The sequence below is a fragment of the Pistacia vera genome, unplaced genomic scaffold (genome assembly GCF_008641045.1).
Source record: "Pistacia vera cultivar Batoury unplaced genomic scaffold, PisVer_v2 Contig28, whole genome shotgun sequence".
NCBI lineage: Eukaryota > Viridiplantae > Streptophyta > Magnoliopsida > Sapindales > Anacardiaceae > Pistacia > Pistacia vera.
In genome coordinates, this window is record NW_022196090.1 from 179,822 (window position 1) to 190,764 (window position 10,943).

The 10,943-nt window shown below is 37.9% G+C and overlaps 1 long non-coding RNA gene across 1 annotated transcript; it reads right to left on the reverse strand.

Annotated features, from left to right (window-relative positions):
* Nucleotides 1–2,254: 2,254 nt before the first annotated feature.
* LOC116134001 lies at nucleotides 2,255–2,809 on the reverse strand. The gene is made up of 3 exons (XR_004128636.1): nucleotides 2,733–2,809; nucleotides 2,402–2,513; nucleotides 2,255–2,319 (listed from the first exon to the last, which is right to left on the reverse strand). It is a non-coding gene; the product is annotated as an uncharacterized LOC116134001 (long non-coding RNA).
* Nucleotides 2,810–10,943: the final 8,134 nt, after the last annotated feature.

The following is a 10,943-nucleotide window of genomic DNA, read 5'->3' on the forward strand; positions in this document are numbered from 1 at the left end:
CGGTTTCGGCTCTGTCTTCTGTTCTCTCTGAAATCCCACCCAAATCGCATCTGAAATCGACGACGACGTCTTCCTCCCTCGCCAAAAATCGACGACGTCTTCCTCCCTCACTGGAAATCAACGGCGACAGCTCCATTCGTCGATCCAAGTAATGCCATTCCTCGCTCCCTTTACATTTAAGTTAACACCCTTTATATTTCTCAATCTATAGAGCTATTGTGGTTGTATTGTAACAATACTATTGTTTACCTTCAGTGAATTTTTGTTCATAAGTTGCTGTTTTTGACCCTTGCCTGTTGTTGGATGTCCTGATTTTTTGTTGTTATAACATTTTATAAAATTTGAGTGACGACAAGTTTGAAATGTTTTGTGTGCGTCTGTGAACACATAATTTGGCTTGACAGAAGCATACATGCACCTGATGGAAAACACAAATTAAGATGATAATACTATTTGTGCTATTGCGATATTTTAGTTTGTTGAATCAGTTTGACTTGTCACACTTGAACTGAAAATTCATTTAGAGAAAAAGAGAATGAGGCAGAGTCAGTAAATTTGATGTATATCTGTAAGAAGTATACATTTTGCCAATAAATGGAAAATATTGTATATCAATTAAAATGAACCATTCTCAGGTTTGGTACACTATGTCGTTAGAAACGGTGACCAGCAAGAAACATATAAAAGTTATTAACTTGTTATGCCATGTTTCCATTGTCTAATTGGCTTATTTTACACACATTTTACAAGCATACAATTAAAGTTTAAAACACATACTTCTATGACTAACAAATTATTTGAAAATACCATGAATATTTCTTTCATGCAAACATACAAAATCCTCAAGTAGTAAATGTATAAGCACAATCAAACTAACATGCACTGCTTTTCCAAGTTACCATATTTTCTCATTTCCCCAGCACCCCCTTGTACGTCTTTTACTAGTTAACTGCCTTTATATGAGATGCAGAATAAACAGAAAACCAGAGCCAAGTTTTGTTTTATGTTACATTTATATGCCATATAAAAACAATTAACAATATATTTTGTATTTGATTCTTTTGATTAGGAATGATCAAGGCAAAGATATGCATACACTCCTACATGAAAAGACTCTTTTACTGACTCTGCCTAATTAGGTGATGATGGTGATAAATGATCAAGGCAAAGATATGATCAAGACTCTTTTACTGACTATGCCTGATTAGGTGATGATGGTGATGAATTTTGATACTAGTGTGTGAAGCTCAATCAACATGGAGACGGATCAAAGAGAAAACACTTGCATCAAATGTTTTGTTATTAATTATTATGTATTTTGTCATTTGATATATAAATACAACATCATGTTTGAATTTGGATTTTGAATTGTTGTTAAATACTTAAATTATGTTAAGATTGTTGAATTTAAAATTTAAATCAGGTTGGACAGTAATGAAGTTGTTATTGTCTTATTGAAAAATAGAAATCTAAAAAAAAAATTGTTTTTCAAAAAATGTGATGATGTCATCATGATGTGTGATGATGTCACCGATCTAACCAACGGTCCAACCGGTTGGACCGATTGAACCATAACCCGACCATCAAAACGGGTTGCCCTCCGATCCGGTTTTTAAAACAATGTATAAAACATGTTAGTAGTAAACATTAGAGTTTCATACATCATACATGTGATTAAAAAGTCACTTATACAGAAAGGCGATTGGTTCTATACTTCTATGACATAACATTTTGGAATAGCAAATAGAAAAAATAGTCTTAATTTCCAAATATCTAATGCTCATGCCCTTCTTTTCTATCAGGAATCGGTCTGCTCACTGAATTTTATTTGAACTAAATCTTCTCTTGGCTATTAATATAAATATCATTGTTTTAAAACCTGGACTGGAGAGCAACCTGTTTTGCTGCCCGGGTCACGGTTCAACCGTTCCAACCGGTTGGACCAATGACATCAGCAACAATTTTTTTTTTTTTAAATTACACATTAATCCCTTAAATTTTAATATATTACAAAAATTCCCCTAAAAAGTTTATTAGTCCCTAAAATTTTTATTTATTTCAAAAATGCCCAAAAAATTACCAATTAATCCCTAATATTTTGACATATCTCCAAAACACCCCGATAAAATTACAAATTAACCCTTATAATTTTGAAATATTACAAAAACCCTCCTAAGACCTGAACCGAACTGGAGAAGCTGCCAGGTCCTGGTCGGACCCGCCGGTCCGGTTTTTAAAACAGAGATAAATATTCGGGGTGAAACAATCAAACATAAAGTACAAAAGCTCTTTTGTCTGCATGTTGAATAAAAACTTGACCTGCAAAAAAATTATAAATGATAGTGTCAAGTTTTTGTCAGTATAAAACAATCAGAATGAATATTCAAGTTACACAACTTACAGACTATCCTGATAATTCATCTCTTGATGCCACATTTTCACCATCAAGCATCTGATATTGCACATTGTGGCTTCCATTTTCAAGAGCTGGTATAGGAACGGGATCCTTATCACTGTTATAAGAGGCACGAAGCAACATAAGTATTGGTTGTTGCAGAACTAGTACTTTTATAACAGAGTTGAGTGTTTGCCGACATATTCAATGAAAGTTTTGCACCAAACTATAGATTAAGATTTTATTCAAGGTTTTTGTCTAAATTCAAAAGTTAAAAGATCACATGAACTATTAAGAGATCTGAACAAGTTAAAATTGCCAAGAATTAGAGGCTCACGTTGTTGAATAAATGACGAGTCCAACAACCACAATCGCAAAAGCAATATAGTATAACCAATCAACCTGCAATATGAGGATAGAATCTGGTTGAGTGTAATTTAAGGGTATCAAATCAAAAGCAAAATGGAGGAAACTACTTGTAGCACTAGCTTTTTGTGAAATCAATATACTCTTATATACCAGATGCTAATAATTTCGCTCCAAAACCAAAACAAAACCAAATATGAGAACAAAATAACATATCAAAATAGTCATGCAATTATATACCAAATTTATATGGATTGATAAAACTTTGCATACCTACTACACCAAAGGAAGTTACTAAGAAAACAAATAAATTGTGCAAGTTACTAAGCTCAAGTCTAATCCCAAAACCCAAACTCTATACCCTTGCATATTAACATAGGAGTACTTTACATGGATACGAATGCACATTTTAATGGACTTCAGATTTTTACACAACATAAAATTGTGCCAAAACTATTTTCAAGAGTAATGTTGAATAAATTAAAATTCAAACATGTCTAGATTAGAAGAAATTATGATCACTCACTAAAAGGTCTTTTTAGCATTTGGAGTTTTTAGATGAAATAATGATCAATTCTCGCTAAAAGGTCTAGATTCAATGTAAATGAATCTACTTGGCATCATTTTATAAGAACTCTGAAGAAACAAAGATTTTGTCATGGTGGTTGCTGATAAGTTCTCAAAATGGCTCATTTTCTTCCATGTAACAAAAGCTTAGATATTTTTCATGCGGCTAACTAGTATTTCTGGGAGACAGTGAAATTACAAGGCATCTTAAAACCATTGGAGAAAACTTGACACTAATCTTAATTTTAGTTTAACTAAACATCCTCAAATAGATGATCATATTGAAGTTGTTACTCAAATTTTGGAAAACTTTCTAAAGAGTTATGTGAGTGGAATATTCAATAATCAGATTTGATTATGTCTCAAACTTGAATATGCTTACAATTGTAATTCTAGTCAAATTGTTGGACATAATCCAGTTCAAGTTGTTTGCCCTTGAAATCCAATTTGTCCTTTGGACTCGGCTCCTCTTTCAACTATGCAACGTATTAGTTCAAATGTTGAAAAAATGAGCCAAGAGCATCAAGAAGTTGGATGAGCAAGTTCGTGAAAAAGATTCTCCAGTAAAAGGAGAAGCCAAAATTTTTTCAAACAAGCACAAAAGGCAGGTTAAATTTACAGAGGACCTAGTGTGCCAAACTTAAATCTTGTTTGATAGTCCATTCAAAGAACTGAAAAGCATTAGCAAGAATGCCTACAAAATTGAGTGTCTTGATAGCCACAATGTCTCAACAAATCTCAATGTTTATGATCTTAGTCCTTACCATGTTGAGAGCAGTATGCAAGACTCAAGATCGACTCTGTTTCAACCGGGGAAGCTTGCCATAGGAATTTTCCAATGCTTAGATATGAATGTGTAGTCAACTAGGCTTCAAATTCTTACACTGTACAATTGTGTAACAATGTTTTTTTCAAGGGTAATTTTATAATAAAATTAATATCAATGTGAAACGAATTAATATTCAAACCATATATCATTGGAAAGTTCTTTCAATCAACTTTCCAATGTATTTACAACGTTACATTTAGGGTATTCTAGAGTAGAGTTATGGCCACTTGTTTATGTGGGTCAAATTCATGATGAAGCTGCAAAAGACTTTAAATATTCATCTCTTTTATTGTTACTTTTGTTACCTTTTTAATTCATTAATGAGCCTTATAACTTGTACTTAGTTCCTGTTACAGATGTACATGACTTCCTAAATGATAGGGATCACATTAAAATCCTTGATTATAGGGATCACTACTATCCTAATTTAGATTGATCACCTACCTAGTTTAGAACACTACAAGTGTATATAAATATGTATCCTTTTAAGCTAATAATACAGTAGAGTGTATATTCATTACGTTTATTTTACAGTTCCGAGTCAAAGGGTCAAATATGTCAAATATCATTTTGACTTATATTTTAAATCAGAGTCAAAGATATCATTAATTTCAAAGCCTAGGAGATTGCTTACGCTGATAGGGTCGTGTCAAGTTCATTGTATGGTATTTTAGTGTTGTAAATCAAGAGAAGCAAATGATTATTAAAACAACAGAACTTCAGTTCTTAAAATTGATATTTTCTTTATAGTTTTTATCTCTTTGGTGGATTTCATTGTCTTATTTGTCTTGCTGAACTTTATTAAGCGGTGATATTCTATATCTTTCTCGGTGTTTTGCCTTAGGTGATGAGTTTTTCTTTTTGAACTTGCATTGTGATAGGCCTCCCATAAGTAAAGTCTATCAATATAAAGGGCATAAGGGCAGTAGGGTGATGGGTGTGTGAGGTGCATGTGTGCTAGTGGGAGTTGGTTGGGTAATATTAACGTGTAGGGGAATCAAGTTGTTAATAGAAGGAATATTTTAGTTGAGGGGATTACAATATAAAGGGAGGTGCGTTTAGGGAGAGGTTAAGCATATTTTTACAAAGGTCATTAAGGGAGGTCCCTAGCTTCTCGAACTGGTGGGAATTATCTGTTCTTAGCTTTGCTTAGTTGCTGAAACCAATTCTTGTTAACAATTCTCTTATTCAATATAATATTGTTTAATTCCATATTTGAGTTGTCCTTTCTTTTTCCTTTTTGGATTGTTTGTGGTTGGATTTGTTCTAATTTGACAGGGGTTCCCATCAAATTGGTATCAGAGCTTGGTTTGGGGGATGGTTAAATCGAAAGTGGAAAACAAAGTTGATGGATTGGAGAAGGAGATGGGAAACGTGGAGAAGGAAATGGGGAATGTGAGGGAAGAACTAGGAAGCATCAAGGGTTACCTCCTTACGCTTTGTGAATGGATGAGGTTGAAGGAGGAAAGGGATGCGAGCATGAGTCGTGATGAGGGAAAAACATCCAACATTGAGCACTCAAACAATGGTGACAGTGGGGTGGTTGATCAGACCAAAGGAGCCAAAAATTCGAAGGATGAGAGGAGGATTAAGAAACTAGAGCTACTAGTGTTTAATGGGGAAGATCCATACGGCTGGACTTTCAGGGCTGACCGATATTTTACGATGAACCATTATGAGGCTGAAGATAAGGTGGAATGTGCTGTCGTCTGTATGGAGGGTCACGCCTTGAACTGGTATCAATGGGTGGAGTCGAGAGTGTCAATCAGTTTGTGGGAAGCCTTAAAAGCTGCCGTGGTTGAGAGATTCGAGACATCCTTCAAAGCGTCAGCGTACAAAGCTCTGGTGGCTCTAAAGCAAACTAGTAGTTACAGAATACAAAGAAAGTTTTGAGGAGCATGCGGCACCCTTACGCAAGGTAGAAGAAGACCTCCTAATGGGGATCTTCATGAATGGGCCAAAAGAAGAAATAAGGGCTAAGATGCGTTTGACTCAGCCTATTTCACTGTTTGTGCTAATGAATTAGGCCCTTCGGGCGGAAGAAAAGAATTGGGTTTTAGAGAAGAATCGACCCAGGTTTTTCAAGGCCCAACATAACAGGTAGGATAATTATACTTGGGTCACCCCAAGTCCAAAACCCGTGCGCCAAATACACGGGTTCATTCTCTGTGAAATCCAGAGGTAGGTCAAAATTTTTTCCCAAATCGATTTCAAGACAAACGAGAACGACCCGTAGAAACAGCTACGCCTAGTTTTTGCGGTGAGAATTTCTGACAAATGACTGACACCAAGCTACAGCACAAGAGAGACAGAGGTCTGTGTTTTTGGTGCGACGAAAAATTTGGACCAAACCATAGATGTAAAAGCAAGTTGCTCTAGATTCTGTCGGTGATCGACAACGACGAGTTGGAAAAAGAAGCAACCAACCCTGAACCCATCACTGAATCTCCCGAAAAAGGTAACCCTCTCGCCTTATCAATGAATTCTATTGTGGGTATGACTACAAACAAAACTCTAAAACTTAGAGGTATGATTGGAATTGAGGTGATTGTTCTTGTGGATAGTGGAGCTTCCCACAACTTTATTTCGCACGATTTGCTGCGAAAGTTGGGACTGGAAGTTGAGAAGGGAAAGTCGTTTGGGGTTATGGTAGATAATGAGTTTATGGTCAGAGGAGAGGGCATTTGTAGCGAAGTGAGTTTGAGGATCCAGGAGGTCGAATTAAAGCAGGATTTCTTTCCATTTGATCTAGAGGGGTTGATGTGGTGTTAGATATTTCTTGGTTAAGCACCCTAGGGGATGTGTGCTCTAAATAGAAAAATCTGACAATGGCTTTTGTCAGTGAAGGGAAGAAGATAATTTTGCAAGGAGATCCCTCTCTAGTCAGGATAGTAGTCTCCCTTAAGGCTATGCTTAAGTCATTGCAAAGTGAGGACACTGGGTATGTGGTTGAGTTCTATTCCATAGAAAGTAAGGGAGAAGAAAAAGAGGAGCCATGGAACCGAGAGCTGCTGCTATAGTGGATAAATTTAGACACTTGTTCGAATAGCCTACCAAACTACCCCCTAAAAGACCTATTGACCATGCCATAGTTTTACAAGATGCCGCCAAACCTCCAAACATTCAACCCCACAAATACCCCTACTTCCAAAAGAATGAAATCGAGTGATTGGTTGGTGAGATACTGGTGGCAGGAATTATCCAACCAAGTACCAACCCTTTTGTCAGTCCTGTGTTGCTGGTAAAGAAGAAGAATGGCAACTGGCGTTTTTGTGTCGATTATCGGGCAATCAACAACCTCACCATACCAGACAAGTTTCCTATTCCCTCAATAGACAAACTTCTAGATGAGCTAATTAAGGCAACAATTTTTACTAAGCTAGATTTGAAATCAGGTTATCACCAGATTAGGGTGAGAGAGGAAGATGTTCCCAAAACAGCCTTTCGCACTCATTAGGGGCATTATGAGTTCTTGGTCATGCCATTTGGATTGACTAATGCCCCTCCTAGGACTGTTTTTGAGCCGAGCCGAGCCGCGCCGAGTTTTTGGCTAAACGAACTCGGCCCGTTAAAGGAGGAGGTGAGTTCGAGTTCGAGCCAAGCCGGACGAGCCGCTGATTTTCTAGCTCAGCTCAAACTCGTTAAAGGAGAAGTGGATTTTGAGCTTGGCTCGCGAGCCGGCTTAACGAGCTGATTTCGAGCCGACACGCCAGCCATTACAAAAATAGGCAATTTTTTGAAGCTAACTCAAGTACATATACACAAGTGCAATACATCCACTTTGCATTAGCAATATAGAAAAAACTAGGCAAAGTTATGTCTCGAAGCCATCAAAATTGACCCAGATTAATCAGTCACATGATGCATCTTCCTAATCGTTTCATGCAAAGGCTTTCATTCAGATAAAAAAAAAAAACTTACTAAAAGTTGGAATCAAAAGGCGTCGGCAATGAGAATGACAATAGGAATAATGGGCAATACCAACACGAGCGCAACGGCGAGAATAAGGTGATGACAACAATGACTAGACGACAATGACAACAATATAAAGGCGACAACAGTGGGTGATGGCGACAACGTGGTGTTGGGCATGACGACAGCCTAGCGGTGGATTGGTTGATTTTTCCTTTTTCACTTTTAGGGATTTACACTAAATGGGGAAAGAGGTCGTGTTTTTGCAAATTTTTACAAGAGGGGATTAGTCATTTTTTTTTAAATATTAATGCAAATTACAATTTAATCCCCCATAGTTTAAAAAACCCTCATAGTCAACCCTATTTTTTTAAGCCAGTTTCGGCTTGCAAGCCGTTCGAGCTAAGCCAAGCGTTGATCGAACTCAGCTCGCAATTTGTACACAAATCGAACTGGCAGCTAAGTCGAGCTCTAAACAAACTTGACTCGAGCCGAGTCGAGCCGGCTCGCAAACCACTCGATTCGTTTACCAATCATACCCCTTCCACCTTTCAACCTTTAATGAATACCATATTCAAACCAGTCTTAAGGAAGTTCATATTGGTTTTTTTCGATGATATACTCATTTACAGCCCTGATTTAGATACTCACCTTCACCATATGAGACAAGCCTTCCCAATCCTTACTGAAAATGAGTTGGTAGTTAATTACAAGAAATGTATGTTTGCACAATAGAAATTGGAGTACTTGGGCCACTTAATTTCATCTAATGGGGTAGAGGTTGATCCTCAGAAGATTGACTCTATGTTGTCATGGCCAGTTCCATGCACCATCAAAGGGTTAAAGGGATTCTTGGGGCTAACAGGCTACTACATGTGTTTTGTGAAGAATTACGGGTTAATAGCTCAACCTTTGACACAACTGCTTCAAAAGGATTGTTTTGAATGGAATGACCAAGCACATCAAGCTTTTGTGGTACTTAAAACAGCAATGACATCAGTACCTGTTCTAGTAGTCCCGAACTTTAACCTACCATTCGAAGTTTACACCGATGCATCAAGGCAGGGTATGGGAGCTATCCTAGTCCAAAATCTATGCCTACTTGCCTTCCTTAGTAAAGCTTTCTCCTGTCAGTCACGACAAAAATCAATGTATGAGAGAGAATTTACGGCGATCGTGTTTGCAGTCCACAAATGGAGCCACTACCTTATCGGGTGTAAATTCATTATTAAAATAGACTAGCGAAGTCTGCAGTTTCTGACAGATTAAAGAGTGAAGACACCAGAGCAACAAAAGTGGATTTCTAAGCTCCTGGGCTTCTCCTTTGAAATCCATTATCAAACTGGTAACTCTAACCAAGTTGCTGACACCCTATCCAGAAGAGAAAAAGGGACTGAGATGGCTACCATTTCTATGGTGAAATTTTCAAAGTTTGATGAACTAGCTTAAGAAGCACAACAGGATCTCAAGCTTCAAACCATCATCTAAGACCTACTTTTTGATCCAACCAGTCGACCCTAGTATTACCTTCGCCAAGGTTGCCTCCTCAACAAAAACCGGTTAGTATTACCGAAATCTTCTAAATTCATTCCTAAGTTATTAGAAGAACTCCACTGCAGTCCAGAGGGAAGGCATTCAAGCTTTTTCAGAACCTATAAAAGGGTAATTAATATAGTGTTTTGGGAAGGAATTAAGAAGGATGTACAAGAGTATGTGTAGAAGTGCTCCATTTGTCAGTTGAATAAGCATTCTGCTTTAAGACCAGCAGGTCTCCTCTAGCCATTACCCATTCCTACACAGGTGTTTGAGGATTTTAGTATGGATTTCATTGGAGGGTTACCCAAAGCTAGAGGGCAGGACACTATCATGGTGGTGGTGGATAGACTCACAAAATATAGTCATTTCATGTCCTTGTGTCACCCCTACAGTGCTAAGGATGTGGCTGTTGTGTTTATTTCAGACATTGTGAAGCTTCATGGTTTTCCACGGTCGATTGTATTGGACAGGGATAGGGTGTTTATCAGTCACTTTTGGCAAGAACTTTTCAAGGCAACAGGCACCACATTGAAGTTCAATTCTGCATATCACCCTCAAACTGATGGCCAGACGAAGGTGGTCAATCGGTGTTTGGAAGCTTACTTACAGTGTTTTTGTAGCACTCAACCCAAGCAATGGCCTCAGTGGCTGGCCTGGGCAGAATTCTGGTACAACACCACTTACCATAGCTCAACCAAAATGACACCTTTCAAAGCTTTAAATGGAAGAGATCCACCCACTCTACTCAATTTTACAGACTGTCCATCATTGGTTAAAGAGGTAAACCAGCAAATGGCAAGAGCAAAATTCCATTTTGGATGAGCTGAAGCATAACTTGACTGTCGCCTAGGGGCACATGAAGGAAAACGCTGACCTACACCAACAAGATGTCACTTTTCATCTAGGGGATCAGGTGTTTTTGAAGCTCCAACCGAATTGGTTTAAGCCCTTGGCCAAAAAACTAAATGAAAATGAGTCCTAGATTTTATGGTCCTTTTACTATATTGGAGAGGATTGGATAGGTTGCCTACAAACTGGAGTTACCACCTACGGCTAAGATTCATCCAGTTTTTGACGTATCTCAGCTCAAGCATCCAACCCCTTCCATCTTTTATAACCAAGGACCTAGAACTCATTGTTCAACTAGAATCAGTGTTGACAGTCTGCAATTTATTAGATGGCTGTAAGGAGGTCCTCATTAAATGAAAAGACTTAGCTCCCTTTGAGGCTTCTTGGGAAGCTTACAAAATCATCAACCTGCAGTTCCCTCATTTCCACCTTGAGGAAAGGTGGCTCTTCAAGAGGGGGGGGGGGGGGGGGGGGGGGGGGGGGGGGGGG